We start from the raw sequence: 14,782 nt of genomic DNA on the forward strand, positions 1-14,782 counted from the left end.
GGAACACCCCCATCCACATCGATGGAACAGTAGTGGAGAGGGTAGCAAGTTTTAAGTTCCTCGGCATACACATCACAGACAAACTGAATTGGTCCACTCACACAGACAGCATCGTGAGGAAGGCGCAGCAGCGCCTCTTCAACCTCAGGAGGCTGAAGAAATTCGGCTTGTCACCAAAAGCACTCACAAACTTCTACAGATGCACAATCGAGAGCATCCTGGCGGGCTGTATCACCGCCTGGTATGGCAACTGCACCGCCCTCAACCGTAAGGCTCTCCAGAGGGTAGTGAGGTCTGCACAACGCATCACCGGGGCAAACTACCTGCCCTCCAGGACACCTACACCACCCGATGCTACAGGAAGGCCATAAAGATCATCAAGGACATCAACCACCCGAGCCACTGCCTGTTCACCCCGCTGTCATCCAGAAGGCGAGGTCAGTACAGGTGCATCAAAGCTGGGACCGAGAGACTGAAAAACAGCTTCTATCTCAAGGCCATCAGACTGTTAAACAGCCACCACTAACATTGAGTGGCTACTGCCAACACACTGTCAATGACACTGACTCTACTCCAGCCACTTTAATCATGGGAATTGATGGGAAATGATGTAAATATATCACTAGCCACTTTAAACAATGCTACCTTATATAATGTTACTTACCCTACATTATTCATCTCATATGCATACGTAGATACTGTACTCGATATCATCTACTGTATCTTGCCTATGCTGCTCTGTACCATCACTCATTCATATATCCTTATGTACATATTCTTTATCCCCTTACACTGTGTATAAGACAGTAGTTTTTTTTTGGAATTGTTAGTTAGATTACTTGTTGGTTATTACTGCATTGTCGGAACTAGAAGCACAAGCATTTCGCTACACTCGCATTAACATCTGCTAACCATGTGTATGTGACAAATAAAATTTGATTTGATTTGATAAGAATCTAAGCTTTTAACCAATATAAGACACTTGTATGTACATAAATGTTTAATATCCAAAAATGGTATGATTATTTATTTGAATTGCCCGCCCTCCAGTTTCACTGGAAGTTGTCCCGCTAGCGGGATGCCTAGCCTTAAGAAGATTTATTTTAAAAAACATCTCTTATAAATACACAGAGAATGTGCAAAGGCTATACTCAAACATCTTTTCTGTCTGAAAGGACACTAGACACAGAGTAAACAACATCTGAAAAGAGCGAAAACAGGAAAGGCGGATGGAGGGGGTGAGAGCTAAAAAGGGACAGAGTAAGCTCTGGTCTCTCTAAGCAATGGGAAACATTCAAGAAAATATGACCCCACACACAAACTTCACCAGTAAGGACTAACAGTCTCTTTGGATCTAATACGTGTGTGCTTTGGTTAGAATCTTTGCCACTAGTCCACTGACTTGAGCTGACCAACATTTGATACAAATGTAAGTATCAAGATTTAGGAAAACACCATGATCAGGTAGCAAAGAGGACTTGGTCTCAAATATCGGTAGCACCCAGATGCCAGCCCTCCTAAATCCTGGGATCTGTCCAGGAAGCAGAATCGCGTGCACATCGGCGAATTTGTTGACATAGTGGACGATTCGCTAAATGTCCTCAGAGAGTATCCATTTGCTGGCAAGACAACCACCACACCTCTTCTTCCTTGGAGCCATACCATGTACCTTGTATAACTGCAGTCAACTTATAGTATCTGTAAAAATTCTGAAACAAGAACATTTATTTAAAACGTGCCTTTAATATGTGCTGAAAGGCATCATTTATCCTCAGCTGTTTTATTGCAGCTTGATTCAAAATATATAGCTAGATAGTTTGTAATTCATTCATGATTTCGTAATATGGGAGAGATTTGATAGCACAGATTAAATAATGCCGCAAAAGTGATATGTTACAAGCTAGCATCTTTTATTTTTTTCCATCTATACCAAACTGATGTGAAAGTGCTCTATTGCTATGTTTCATCGTACGGTTAAGATTGCTAGCCAACTGAGAATCAATTAAACAAATAGACGATTTATACACATTCATCATTGCTACCAAATCACAGAGAATGAGTTAGCTATATTATATGGAAAATTCTATTTTTAGTACCCTGTGTTTTCTAGTCAAAGCTTGAATAGTTGGCTACCATATTGAGTTACTCCTATTTGGTAACGTTAGCTAGCAGTGGCTACCATGGCATAGGTGAAATTGATTGTCAGTTTGTAGCCAAAAGATAGCTAGCTAGCTGTATGATTTAGCTGATGTAGTTTAGAGTTCAATACAGGACTGTAACGTTAGTTAGCTAGCTAATTTACCTAGTTCAGCTAGGCTAGCAAGCTAGCTAACATTACGTTACCTCTAATCGAGAATCTTCCGTTTTGTTGTGAAATAAAAAAACGATGGTATAACATAACTTCTCAGCTGTCATCGAAATGGATTCCCCATCCATTCAGCCTGAAAATCCCTCTGATCTTTGGTCACAGTAAACATCATTCTTGATAGCCGCAAGTCACTAGCAGCATTGGGGTCAATCTCTGGTTGGTAGAACAGTGAAAGAGAACACGTTTTTGCGATTGGTTGTAATTAGCACAGCCTGACACAGAGCACCACACATGCATGATGATAAACGTTAGTGAAAAATACATGTTTCAAAAATATGTGTGCCTAGAGAAGTTCTAAGATTACTGTGTGTTGATTGTTCAAAGTAAACGCCATCAACCAATTCTTCTTCTGTGGATTTTATATGGCGGTTGGCAAGCAACTTTTTAAGGTGCATTACCGCCACTAACTGGACTGGACCAGAGAAGGTCTCAGAATTTAAGGTGGCAGTGACGAAAAGAGCAACGGATTATTTATCCGTTTACACAATGGAGTTGTTGGCCATACTATTGGCTGCAGAGTGGGTGGAGGAGGTGAGGCCAGACAGGGTAGTCATCTGCTCTGACTCCTGTGAAGCACTGATGAGCTTAAATTCACGTGTGTCTAAGAGCAGACAGGATGTATTGTGTGAGGTTTTGCAGTGCTTGTATAGGGTGAAACTGATGCAGTATTTGTTATTTTGGGTACCAGCTCTGGGTACCAGCTCATGTGGGAGTAGAGGGGTATGAGGAAGTGGATATTATCACCAAGCAGGCTCTTACATATCCTAATGTTGAGATGGAATTGTCAATCAGTAAAGCAGAAGCCAAGGGCGTAATAAGAACAGTGGTTCAAAATAATTTGCAATAGTTGTGGAACAGGGAGAGAAAGGGAAGACCCCTCTATAAGAAAAGCTGGGGGCAGGGAGGTCCTCAGGCCAAGAGAGAAGGGAGGAAAGAGTAGTTACAAGGCTGAGACTGGGACACCCAAGGCTGAGACTGGGACACCCAAGGCTAAATAGTACATTGAAATTGGTGGGGACACATCCGACTGGGAGGTGTGATCATTGTCAGGAGGAGATGGAGACAGTGGATGTTCTATTTCAGTGCCAGAAATATGTGAGAGAAAGGGAGTGATTGTTATTAGATTAATAATGGGGTTGAAGAGCCAGGATTAAGTGAACTACTGGGGAAATCTTCAGGGGATGTAGAATTTAATTATGTATTTTGTTTCCTTAGGGAGACGAGATTATTGGGTAGGATTTAGACCTTAAAAGCTGCTCCTGTCCTCTCTGTTTTAGGGTCCTTGGATCCATCTGTGAATATATTCAAGAAATTGTATTGAGTTCTGAAATGTTCAATGTTCACACTGAATCTACTCCTTCCTCAACATATCTTACCCTCTTAAGCAACCTTAGATTTATCACTGACTGAGGGAGAAACCTAGGTGGGATAGCAGGAAAACCAGAGGGGCTTAAACTCCCTCCCAGACAACCCCATCTCTCTTGCCATGCAATTGCCTATCCACCCAAAGCTTGTATTCTATGGAACGCCGTTTGGGTCTTTGCGTGTCAAAAACATACACGTCAAATAACACTATTTGATGTGTCAAATAACAATATGTAAACTATATGCAAATGTTGACCAATTACTATATGAAAAACGTCTCATTCATCATCACCAACAAACGACTAAGTCATGTCAAACCTTGAAAACACAAGAGACCGCTTTTTCAGTTTTGCCAGACAAGTGCAACCACCTTTACAACCACCCCAGGAGGATCGGGTGGTTCAAAGGTAGGATTCATTCTGGTAGGTTAGGAGTACCTTTTTGTGGGATGTGTAACCTTATGTCCTTGTAGATTTACCAAATATGTCATGGCTAGCTGTTGTCTTCTTCACTTTAACGGCATCTCTCCCAACTCTACCTGCATCGCTGCCACCGGGGAGGTCCTGATTGCTCCACAACATATTCTTAGGGCTTGGGCCTGGATTACATCTAGCTTTTTTAAAGATGTCTGAGCTGCTGATCCATATGCTATACTTCCATAATCCTTTGATTACCTTAACAGTGCTATATATATCATTTTCAACACCATTATATCTGCCCCCCCACTCCATTCCAGACAAGCAAAGAATCACATTCAATATGTTCTTTCCTTTGATAACTACTCTGTTAATATAATGCGCCCATGTCATTCGTGTGTCAAACCCTCCCACCTTCTCCAGATTCCTTCCATACAACTTCAAGTATAATTCCTCCCCAACCTTCCTTCTAGAAAAAAAAACCTAAGGGAACACTGCTCTACTTCACTAATCGCTTCTTGAACTCTTCTGGATGTATGGGTAATATTTCTCCCTCTCTTCCACATCGCTCCATCATCCGCAAACATTGACCTCCCAATATCCGGTCTCACCTGAGAGAATACATTGTCAATCATAATGGAGAAAAAAAAGACTAATGACACTTCCCTGGGGGGTACAATTATATACCTCAATGCTTTCTGACGTAGAGCTCCCCACCCTCACTTGTATTGAAAAACACTTCCTCCAACCCCCATGTTATCCAGCTTGATAAACAGGCCTTCATTCCACATCATATCATAAGCCATCTCTACATCAAATAAAATGTCTACCACCATCCCCTTATTTGCCTGTTCCTTCCGTATGACTGACTCAAGGCACAGTACAGGATCCATCATTCCCCTGACTTTCCTGAACCCACTTTGATCTGGTGACGTTAGTCCTCTACTCTCCAGGATGTACGTCAGTCTTTCCGCTATCATCCTTTCCATACATTTACATACGTGAGATATATGATGTAACACATCTCATCCTTCCCAGGAGATGTTACCCCAGCTTTAGCTAAAGCTCTCTTCATCTTAGCACACATAAAAGGGCATATTCAATGTATCCCCCACCATCTCTCTCTGATCCAGGACCCCCAGATGTTCTCCTCTGACCCTCTCCTTCCCACGCTGCCCCTCTTCTGTCAGATTATTTGAGCTGTGCACCTTCACAAATGCATGGGCTAACATCTCTGCCTTCTCCATATATCTCAACGCAACAATCTCCCCACTATTCAGCACTGGGAGATCCCAGTCTCTTCTGTCCCCACTCATCATCCCCCATACCTCTCCCAAAGGAGTGGTCCTGCCTATGTTTCCATAGAACCAGCACCAATACTTCCTCTTAGCTGTCCTTATGATCCTCCATACTACTACTGTTTGTGCTTGTTTATACTAAATCAGGTGTTGGTATTTATGGGACCTTTTCAACATTCTGTAAGCCCTGTTGCTACTCTTCACTGCTTCTCTACACTATTCACTCCACCAGGGGACTGCATTACTCTTTCTCCCCCCTGTACCCATAGGAATCACCTGCCTTGTGCTCCTCTTATTCCATCATTGACTTTCTATATCTGAATTAAGATCTACCTGAGACAGCTCCTGTTCACTCAACTCCTGAAACTGACCCCACTCCGCTTTCCCAAATATAACATCTCCTCAATCCATTTCCTACTGAATCTTCCTCCCTCAACCCTACAGTACACATTGTTTTTATTTCACCTTTATTTAACGAGGCAAGTCAGTTAATTAAGAACAAATTCTTAGTTACAATGACGGTCTACCAAAAGTCAAAAGGCCTCCTGAGGGGACAGGGGCTGGGATTAAAAATAAAATATAAATATAGGGCAAAACACACATCACGACAAGAGAGACACTGCAACATGACATAAAGAGAGACCTAAGACAGCAATACAGCATGTCAGCCACACATGACAACACAGCATGGTAGCAACATAACATGACAACAACATGGTAGCAGCACAAAACATGGTACAAACATTATTTGGCAAGATTAACAGCATGAAGGGCAAGAAAGCAGAGACAACAATACATCACGCGAAGCAGTCACAACTGTCAGTAAGAGTGTCCATGATTGAGTCTTTGAATGAAGAGATGGAGATACAACTGTCCAGTTTGAGTTTTTGTTGCAGCTCGTTCCAGTCGCAGCGAACTGAAAAGAGGACTGATTCAGGGATGTGTGTGCTTTGGGGACCTTTAACAGAATGTGACTGGCAGAACGGGTGTTGTATGTGGAGGATGAGGGCTGCAGTAGGTATCTCAGATAGGGGGGAGTGAGGCCTAAGAGGGCTTTAGAAAAAAGCATTAACCAGTGGGTCTTGCGACGTGTATACAGAGATGACCAGTTTACAGAGGATTATAGAGTGCAGTGATGTGTCCTATAAGGAGCATTGGTGGCAAATCTGTTGGCCAAATGGTAAAGAACATCTAGCCGCTCGAGAGCACCCTTGTCACGTTCTGACCTTAGTTTAAATGGATGAGAGCTTCCTACTGCCTGAGCTATGATGTTGATGTAAATTGAGAAGAGCAAGGGACCTAGGATCGAGCCTTGGGGTACTCCCTTGTTGACAGGCAGTGACTGAGACAGAATATATTCTGACTTTATACACTGCACTCTTTGAGAGAGGTAGTTAGGAAACCAGGCCAAAGACCCCCTCAAAGACAGCAATACTCCTTAGCCTGTCCACAAGAATAGAATGGTCTACCATATCAAAAGCTTTGGCGAAGCCAATAAAAATAGCAGCTCAACATTGTTTAGACTCGAGGGCAATGGTGACATCATTGAGGACCTTTAAGGTTGCAGTGACACATCCATAAACTGAGCGGAAACCAGATTGCACACCAGAGAGAATACTATAGACATCAAGAAAGCCAGTCACATGATTATTGACAAGTTTTTCCAACACTTTTGATAAACATAGCGAAATAGAAATTGGCCTATAACTGTTAGATTCAGCTTGATCTCCCTTTTTAAAAAAGGACGCATCGTGGCTGCCTTCCAAGCAATGGGAACCTCCCCAGGGAGGAGACACATGTTAAAAAGTTCAAAGATAGGCTTGGCGATGATAGGGGCAGCAACCTTACAGAAGAAAGGGTCTAAACCCATATTGTTTTTGGAGTCAAGTTTAAGGGGCTCATTTAGCAACTCGGACTCAGTGACCGCCTGCAGGGAGGGAGGAGCATAGGGGCTAGTCACATTAGAAGGGTTGGGAGATGAGGAAATGTTGGATGGGCAAGGAGGCATGGCTGAGTCAAATGTAAATCCTGACTTAATTAAGTGGTGATTAAAGAGCTCAGCCATGTGCTACCTTACAGTAACAACCACAACATCAACAGCAGCTGTGAGGAGGAGGGTTTATTCTCCAGGTCTTTAACCGTTTCACAGAACTGCTTGGGGTTAGACCCACAGAGAGAGAAATGCTCCTTAAAGTAACTAAGTCTGGCCTTCTGGATAGCCTGAGTGAACGTATTTCTCATTTGTCTGAATGAGAGCCAAAATATGCCTTCTGGAGTGGCCCAGTCAGTCCTGACCTCAATCCGATTGAGATGCTGTGGCATGACCTCAATAGAGCGGTTCACACCAGACATCCCAAGAATATTGCTTAACTGAAACAGTTTTGTAAAGAGGAATGGTCCAAAATTCCTCTTGGCCGTTGTGCAGGTCTGATCCGCAACTACAGAAAACATTTGGTTGAGGTTATTGCTGCCAAAGAAAGGTCAACCAGTTATTAAATCCAGGGTTCACATACTTTTCCCACCCTCCACTGTGAATGTTTACACAGTGTGTTCAACAAAGACATTACAACGTATAATTTTGTGTGTGTTATTAGTTAAAGCAGACTGTGTTTGTCTATTGTTGTGACTTAGATGAAGATCAGATCAAATGTTATGACCAATTTCTACATAAATCCAGGTAATTCCAAAGGGTTCACATAGTTTTTCTTCCCACTGTATGTATACTGTAGCTAAAGTAATACTAAGTGTATGTTGTGTAGTAAGCAGTTAGTAGCCCATGTGCCTCACCCTAATAATTTGGGTCTATTTTCACCAACGTGGTATTGTAAACCCATTGTTCGTGGCCAGTGTGTGTTTGTTTGCCAATAACTAGTTTTAGAGAAATGCAATCAGTGAATATTGTAAGAGCTTTCATTGTCTGTTTATATGTAAGAACGGCCCATGTTCTGAATTCTGTCGCTGTACATTTCAAAACTGCTGAACAAATAGTTATATTGACTACGTCCGTCATCTCTCGCTCATTAACGTCTTAATCTAAATGACGGATTGCCTCTTATCCACTTGTCGTTCCCTTATGCCATAGTTTGTACACCTCAATTGTCAGTAGAAATCACATTTGTTTAAGCAAGTCAGCCATATCAGCTATGTTTTTCTAAAAGACAGTAAATGTGGCTGAATGAACTGTAGCAGTGGTAAGGTGTTGGGACGGCTGTGGGACTCTGCTGTTGGGACAGCTTTATGTAGGCCCTAACATTTTGTGGGCACCGTTTGTCACCGTTATAGTGAAATTAATGTATTGTTTAGTGTTGTTGCTTTGCTGGCATGCATACCACATTTTTTTTTTGCCTCACCAAGATTTATAAACTAAAATCGACACTGCTCCTCCCTTTCATCTACACTAATTGAAGTGGATTTAACAAGTGACAGCAATAAGGGATCATAGCTTTCACCTGTATTCAACTGGTCAGTCTATGTCATAGAAAGAGCAGGTGTTCTTAAATTTTTTACACTGTGTATATTTCATACAATATACCGCCAAAATATTGGGCTTCAGGAAACAGCAGAGGGAGCACCCCCATATCCACATGGATGGGACATGGATGGGACAGTAGTGGAGAGGGTAGTAAGTTTTAAGTTCCTCGGCGTACACATCACGGACAAACTGAATTGGTCCACCCACACAGACAGCATTGTGAAGAAGGCGCAGCAGCGCCTCTTCAACCTCAGGAGGCTGAAGAAATTTGGCTTGTCACCAAAAGCACTCACAAACTTCTACAGATGCACAATCGAGAGCATCCTGTCGGGCTGTATCACCGTCTGGTATGGCAACTGCTCCGCCCACAACCGTAAGGCTCTCCAGAGGTCTGCACAACGCAGGTAATCAGGTCTGCACAGGTAATGAGGTCTGCAAATGCCCTCCAGGACACCTACACCACCCGATGTCACAGGAAGGCCATAAAGATCATCAAGAACAACAACCACCCGAGCCACTGCCTGTTCATCCAGCAATCATCCAGAAGGCGAGGTCAGTACAGGTGCCTCAAAGCAGGGACCGAGAGGCTGAAAAACAGCTTCTATCTCAAGGCCATCAGACTGTTAAACAGCCACCACTAACATTGAGTGGCTGCTGCCAACACACTGACTCAACTCAACTACTTTAATAATGGGAATTGATGAAAATTGATGTAAAATATATCACTAGCCACTTTAGACAATGCTACTTAATACCCTACATTACTCATCTCATATGTATATGTATATACTGTACTCTATATCATCTACTGCATTTTTATGTAATACATGTATCACTAGCCACTTTAAACTATGCCACTTTGTTTACATACCCTACATTACTCATCTCATATGTATATACTGTACTCAATACCATCTACTGCATCTTACCTATGCCGTTCTGTACCATCACTCATTCATATATCTTTATGTACATATTCTTTATCCCTTTACACTTGTGTGTATAAGGTAGTAGTTTTGGAATTGTTAGGTTAGATTACTCGTTGGTTATTACTGCATTGTCGGAACTAGAAGCACAAGCATTTTGCTACACTCGCATTAACATCTGCTAACCATGTGTATGTGACAAATACATTTGAACTAGTAGTAGTAGGCTACATGATCTGTGTCATTGTGCATGAGTGTGTCTTTCTCTGTGGTTTTCTTCCTACCCCGACTGCACCACAGAAGATGATCTGTCATTTGTCACAGACATAAAAAGCACTCGAACCAGCAGAACCAGACATTTTAGCAAATAAGTCAGTTAATTTCACACATTTAGCAGCATCAGCCTCAAGCACTTTTTTGGTCTCTAACTTATTAGGCATCACCTTTCCATTTTCCGGTTTTGACTGAGTGACTGGCAGAATCAGAGCGGGTTTCATTCTCTTTGATGATGGGTGTTTTACTTTAAAAATTTGTATATTTTATTTCACCTTTATTTAACCAGGTAGGCAAGTTGAGAACAAGTTCTCATTTACAATTGCGACCTGGCCAAGATAAAGCAAAGCAGTTATACACATACAACGACACAGAGTTACACATGGAGTAAAACAAACAGACAGTCAATAATACAGTATAAACAAGTCTATATACAATGTGAGCAAATGAGGTGAGATAAGGGAAGTAAAGGCAAAAAAAGGCCATGGTGGCAAAGTAAATACAATATAGCAAGTAAAACACTGGAATGGTAGATTTGCAATGGAAGAATGTGCAAAGTAGAAATAAAAATAATAATAAATAATAAAATAATAAAATACAGTAGGGAAGAGGTAGTTGTTTGGGCTAAATTATAGGTGGGCTATGTACAGGTGCAGTAATCTGTGAGCTGCTCTGACAGTTGGTGCTTAAAGCTAGTGAGGGAGATAAGTGTTTCCAGTTTCAGAGATTTTTGTAGTTCGTTCCAGTCATTGGCAGCAGAGAACTGGAAGGAGAGGCGGCCAAAGAAAGAATTGGTTTTGGGGGTGACTAGAGAGATATACCTGCTGGAGCGTGTGCTACAGGTGGGAGATGCTATGGTGACCAGCAAGCTGAGATAAGGGGGGACTTTACCTAGCAGGGTCTTGTAGATGACATGGAGCCAGTGGGTTTGGCGACGAGTATGAAGCGAGGGCCAGCCAACGAGAGCGTACAGGTCGCAATGGTGGGTAGTATATGGGGCTTTGGTGACAAAACGGATTGCACCGTGATAAACTGCATCCAATTTGTTGATTATGGTATTGGAGGCTATTTTGTAAATGACATGGCCAAAGTCGAGGATTGGTAGGATGGTCAGTTTTACAAGGGTATGTTTGGCAACATGAGTGAAGGATGCTTTGTTGCGAAATAGGAAGCCAATTCTAGATTTAACTTTGGATTGGAGATGTTTGATATGGGTCTGGAAGGAGAGTTTACAGTCTAACCAGACACCTAAGTATTTGTAGTTGTCCACGTATTCTAAGTCAGAGCCGTCCAGAGTAGTGATGTTGGACAGGCGGGCAGGTGCAGGTAGCGATCGGTTGAAGAGCATGCATTTAGTTGTACTTGTATTTAAGAGCAATTGGAGGCCACGGAAGGAGAGTTGTATGGCATTGAAGCTTGCCTGGAGGGTTGTTAACACAGTGTCCAAAGAAGGGCCAGAAGTATACAGAATGGTGTCGTCTGCGTAGAGGTGGATCAGAGACTCACCAGCAGCAAGAGCTGCTGTGGGGGTGCTGTGGGGGGTGCAGTGCTGTTGACTGGGGTAGGAGTGGCCAGGTGGAAAGCATGGCCAGCCGTAGAAAAATGCTTATTGAAATTCTCAATTATGGTGGATTTATCAGTGGTGACAGTGTTTCCTATCTTCAGTGCAGTGGGCAGCTGGGAGGAGGTGTTCTTATTCTCCATGGACTTTACAGTGTCCCAGAACTTTTTGAGTTAGTGTTGCAGGAAGCAAATTTCTGCTTGAAAAAGCTAGCCTTAGCTTCTAACTGCCTGTGTATAATGGTTTCTAGCTTCCCTGAACAGATGCATATCACGGGGCTGTTCGATGCTAATGCAGAACGCAATAGGATGTTTTTGTGTTGGTTAAGGGCAGTCAGGTCTGGGGAGAACCCAGGGCTATATCTGTTCCTGGTTCTAAATTTCTTGAATGGGGCATGTTTATTTAAGATGGTTAGGAAGGCATTTAAAAAAATATCCAGGCATCCTCTACTGACGGGATGAGATCAATATCCTTCCAGGATACCCCGGCCAGGTCGATTAGAAAGGCCTGCTCGCTGAAGTGTTTCAGGGAGCGTTTGACAGTGATGAGTGGAGGTCGTTTGACCGCTGACCCATTACGGATGCAGGCAGTGATCGCTGAGATCTTGGTTGAAGACAGCAGAGGTGTATTTAGAGGGCAAGTTGGTTAGGATGATATCTATGAGGGTGCCCGTGTTTAAGGCTTTGGGGAGGTACCTGGTAGGTTCATTGATAATTTGTGTGAGTTTGAGGGCATCAAGTTTAGATTGTAGGATCGCTGTGGTGTTAAGCATGTTCCAGTTTAGGTCACCTAGCAGCATGAGCTCTGAAGATAGATGGGGGGCAATCAGTTCACATATGGAGTCCAGAGCACAGCTGGGGGCAGATGGTGGTCTATAACATGCGGCAACGGTGAGAGACTTGTTTTTAGAGAGGTGGATTTTTAAAAGTAGAAGTTCAAATTGTTTGGGTACAGACCTGGATAGTAGGACAGAACTCTGCAGGCTATCTTTGCAGTAGATTGCAACACCGCCCCCTTTGGCAGTTCTATCTTGTCTGAAAATGTTGTAGTTTGGGATTAAAATTTCAGAATTTTTGGTGGTCTTCCTAAGCCAGGATTCAGACACAGCTAGAACATCCGGGTTGGCAGAGTGTCCTAAAGCAGTGAATAGAACAAACTTAGGGAGGAGGCTTCTAATGTTAACATGCATGAAACCAAGGCTATTACGGTTACAGAAGTCGTCAAAAGAGAGCACCTGGGGAATAGGAGTGGAGCTAGGCACTGCAGGGCCTGGATTCACCTCTACATCGCCAGAGAAACAGAGGAGGAGTAAAATAAGGGTACGGCTAAAAGCAATAAGAATTGGTCGTCTAGAACGTCTGGAACAGAGAGTAAAAGGAGGTTTCTGGGGGCGATAAAATAGCATCAAGGTATAATGTACAGACAAAGGTATGGTAGGATGTGAAGACAGTGGGGGTAAACCTAGGTATTGAGTGATGAAGAGAGAGATATTGTCTCTAGAAACATCATTGAAACCAGGAGATGTCATTGCATGTGTGGGTGGTGGAACTAATAGGTTGGATAAGGTATAGTGAGCAGGACTAGAGGCTCTACAGTGAAATAAGCCAATAAACACTAACCAGAACAGCAATGGACAAGGCATATTGACATTAAGGAGAGGCATGCTTAGTCGAGTGATCAAAAGGGTCCAGTGAGTAGAGAGGTTGGTTGGGGGTCACGGCGATTTAGACAGCTAGCCAGGCCATCGGTAGCAAGCTAGCATAGGATGGAGGTCTGTTATTAGCCACCTCTTGCGTTCCGTCAGTAGATTAGTGGGGTTCCGTGTGGTAGAGGGGATTAATCCAAATCACACAACAAAAAAAAAAAACCAATAGATATAGTTATAGAGGCCCAAGAAGAAAAAAATAAAAAAATAAATAATAAAAATAAATAAATTGTCCGATTGTCTATTCAGATAGCAGCCGATAAGACAGCTAACGGTTAGCGGGCCGCAGATGGGCGTTCAGGTAACGTCGCGATGGAGGAGCCAGCCGGATAACTCCTTCGGGTAGATAATGTCGGCAGTCCAGTTGTGAAGGCCCGGTGGGGCTCCGCGTAGGCAGTAAAACGGGTCCGGATAGGTGATTGTAGCCCAGGAGTGATTGATGGAACTCTTCAGCTGGCTAGCTCCGGAATAATTGATGTTTGCTCCGGAATCGACGAAAGCCGATAGTCACACGGATAGCAGCTAGCTAGCTGTGAGATCCAGGTATGAATGTCCAGAGTTAGCGGATGAAATCCAGGGACATGGAGAGAAAAATTGGTCCGGTAGGTTACGTTCCGAGCTGCGCTGCGCAGTACAAAACTGGCAATAGATTTTCGAGCTAAAGGATAGCTGATGACCACAAACCGTGGTTAGCTGAATACTAACGATTAGCCAGTAAAGAAGCTAACTAGCTTTTGATTAGCTTTTGATTAGCTTCTGATTAGCTTCTGGATTAGCTTCTGGCTAGCTTCTGGCTAGCTTCTGGCTAGCTCCGGGCTAGTTTCTGGCTAGCTTCTTGGAGGATTACAGATTTGAGGTAAATAATACTTTTTTTATAAATATAAATTGGTGAGGCGGGTTGCAGGAGAGTGTTTTGGAGATGAGTTTATGGAAAATTAAAAAATATATATAAAAAGGTATGTGAAAAAAAGTTGTAAATATATATATATATAAAATATATATATATGGGACAAGACGAGGACAAAAGACGTCTGAACTGCTATGCCATCTTGGAAAAGATGTGAATTAACGTTTTTTTATATATATTTTTGACCAGCCCACCTTAATAGAAGATGGTCCGGCCCTTCTGGCATTTGCCAGAATTGCCAGACCGCCAATGCTTGAAAATGGTTTTCGCAGATCAGGGGGCTCCTTGCTCCCCACAGCCCCATATCGAAATCTATGCACTGTATTGTGACGTTTTATTGATAACGGCCTATGCAGCAAACTAATAAAAATCATTGTAATAAATGACTTGCACTGGTAGCCTTTTGGCTCTGCAAGCATCTTCCTTCCTTTAAAAAAAAATGATCTTCCTTCCTTTTTCCCCCCTGTTGGTAAAAACTACACGGCGAGTTC

General features: G+C 42.8%; 1 protein-coding gene across 1 annotated transcript in view; it reads right to left on the bottom strand.

Annotated features, from left to right (window-relative positions):
* Window positions 1–14,782, bottom strand: part of LOC112219756 — a 466,516-nt gene that overhangs the window by 227,992 nt on the left and 223,742 nt on the right. The gene's annotated exons all lie outside the window — the stretch shown is intronic.

The sequence above is a fragment of the Oncorhynchus tshawytscha genome, linkage group LG18 (assembly GCF_018296145.1).
Source record: "Oncorhynchus tshawytscha isolate Ot180627B linkage group LG18, Otsh_v2.0, whole genome shotgun sequence".
Classification (NCBI taxonomy): domain Eukaryota; kingdom Metazoa; phylum Chordata; class Actinopteri; order Salmoniformes; family Salmonidae; genus Oncorhynchus; species Oncorhynchus tshawytscha.